The sequence below is a fragment of the Otolemur garnettii genome, unplaced genomic scaffold (genome assembly GCF_000181295.1).
Source record: "Otolemur garnettii isolate 467f Iridium unplaced genomic scaffold, OtoGar3 scaffold00145, whole genome shotgun sequence".
NCBI classification, from domain to species: domain Eukaryota; kingdom Metazoa; phylum Chordata; class Mammalia; order Primates; family Galagidae; genus Otolemur; species Otolemur garnettii.
Window position 1 is genome coordinate 3,342,084 of NW_003852540.1, and position 2,690 is coordinate 3,344,773.

Here is a 2,690-nt window from a genome sequence, read left to right on the forward strand (position 1 = left end):
CCATCATTATCTTGTTTCACAGATTAGAAAACTGAGACTTAGGTAAATTACATAGTTTGCCCAAGGTGACAGCTAAGAAATGTCAGAGCAAAGATGTGACTCTGGGCTGTTGGATTGAGAATCTATTCATAATTACTATGTTAAACCAAAATACCACTATCAGCAGGGGAAAGAGACAACTATTCCTAAGAGTCTGAGAAAGAAAAGCCCAAAGTTGCAAGTATAACTTCTTCAAAACCTCATATTTTACCCTTACACTTCATCATAAGTTGTTTTCTTTCCTATAACATATGCACATTTGTTTTAAAATAAAATAATGCATGGTCAAGCACAGTAGTTCAAGTCTGTAATCCCAGCACTCTGGGAGGCCCAGGCAGAAAGATTGCTTGAGGCCAGGAATTTGAGACCAGCCTGGGTAACACAGCAAGACCAGGTCTCTGCAAAAAATAAAAATTAGCCAGGTAGGCGGGCACCCGTAGTTCAGTGGGTAGGGTGCTGGCCACATACACCAAGGCTGGCAGGCTTGAGCTCAGCCTAGGCCAGCTAAAACAACAATTACAAGTGCAACAGCAATAACAACAACAACAAAAATAGCCAGGCATTGTGGCAGGCGCCTGTAGTCCCAGCTACTTGGGAGGCTGAGGCAAGATAATCACTTGGGTCCAAGATTTGGAGGTTGCTGTGAGCTGTGACACCATGGCACTCTACCTAGGGTGACAGCTTGAAACTCAAAAAAAATTAGCCAGGCATGGTGATGACATGTTCCAGCTACTCATGAGGCTAAGGAAGGAGGACCAATTGAGCCCTGGAAATTGAGGCTATAAGTGAGCCATGATTGGGCCACTATACTCCAGTAAGAGTGACATTATTTTACAAAACAAAATAATGCAAAAATTATTTCCCATCACACCAAATGACTGCCTCCATTTTTATACTGGCATGTGTCCTGGACAGGCCACTGTGTACATCCAGGAAACTATTTGTTCCAAGTTGAGAAACACAGACAAAACCAGTTCTCCATTGTCTCTGACATTCCTTGGTAGGTCAACAAAGTCAGATTGTTTTCCTAAGATCCTGGGAACGGTCAGACATCACTTAACTCTGGTCTCCACCCTGGTTTCAGTTCAAGGGATGGTTTTTCCTCTTAAACACACCAAATGACCTACCCAGTGACAGCTGACAGATCCACAGACCTGCTGGCCTTCATGTGACATTCCTCAGACTGATCCCAGCTGTCTCTGACTTGGTCAACTCCTCCCACAGCCCATAGCCCACTTTCTAGGAATTCACACACAATGCCTGCTGCAACAGCCTGGTTCAGTCCAACACAGACTCGGTTGGTAAGTGATTAGGAAGTGCAAACATTTATCCACAGAAAGTTTGGAAATCATGCTGATGGTTGCACAACATTGTGAATATCAGTTAAAGCCACTGAATTGTACACTTAAAAATAGTCAAATGATTATGCAGCCTTAAAAAAAGATGCAACTTTACCTGTTTCATGTTTATATGGATGGAGCTGGAACATATTCGTCTTAGCAAAGTATCTCAAGAATGGAAGAAAAAGTATCCAATGTACTCAGCCCTACTATGAAACCAATTTATAGTTTTCTCATAAAAGCTATAACCCAATTACAGCCCAATTAAGAAGGGGAAAGGGGAGAAGGAGGGGAGGGGTGGGGGGAGGTTGAGTGGAGAGAGGGTAATTGGCAGGACCACACTTACGGTGCATTTTACAAGGGTACATGTTAAATTTACTGAGTGTAGAATATAAATGTCTTAACACAATAACTAACAAAACGCAGTGAAGGCTATGTTAACCAGTTTGATGAAAATATTTCAGATTGTATATCCACAGATGAACAGTGTTGTGTGCTTTAAAGAGACTCTGGGGCTGGGAGATGACAACTGCATTCCAGGTGGGAGCAACTCCCAGCCAAGAAGAGAGCGAATCTAATCCTGCAACCACTCCAGCAGCTCCCTGTTACTCTTTGTATCTTTACCAAAAGCCTCCACAGGCTTATGTGGCCCTGTGTGGTTACCTTTCCAATCTCATTTTATGCTACTTCCCTCTGTTACGGGATGAACAGGGTCCAGCCAGCTGTCACTGTTAGCCAGATGTAGAGATCAGAATTAGATCCATCAAACTTTATTATCAGAAGGCCAGCGAGTCTAGAGAATAGAGAGAGTAGTCTCTCAAATCTGTTCAGTCTCCATTACAATTCGAATAATTTTTATAATGGGAGTACCAGGAAACAAACCTAGAAAATTTTACGTCTATCTGACAGGAAACAACATCAGAGTAGTCTTCACTCTAACAAGGTAAAATGTTGAAACAACATACAGGTTATTTGCACTTTAACAAAATATTTAAGAGAATCATTAAAGAAAACACCATATTATTGGGTCAGGAGCATAAGCTCACGCCTATAATCCTAGCACTCTGGGAGGCTGAGGCAGATGATTGCCTGAGCTCATGGGTTCAAGACCAGCCTGAGCAAGAGCAAGATCTCACTTCTAAAAAATTGGCTTGGCGTCTGTAGCTCAGTGACTAGGGAGCCAGCCACATACACTGGGACTGGCGGTTCAAACCTGGCTGGGGTCTACCAAATAACAATGACAACTATAATAGCAACAAAAAAATAGCTGAGGGTGACATAGTAAGACTCTCTCTCTCTCTCTCTCTCTCT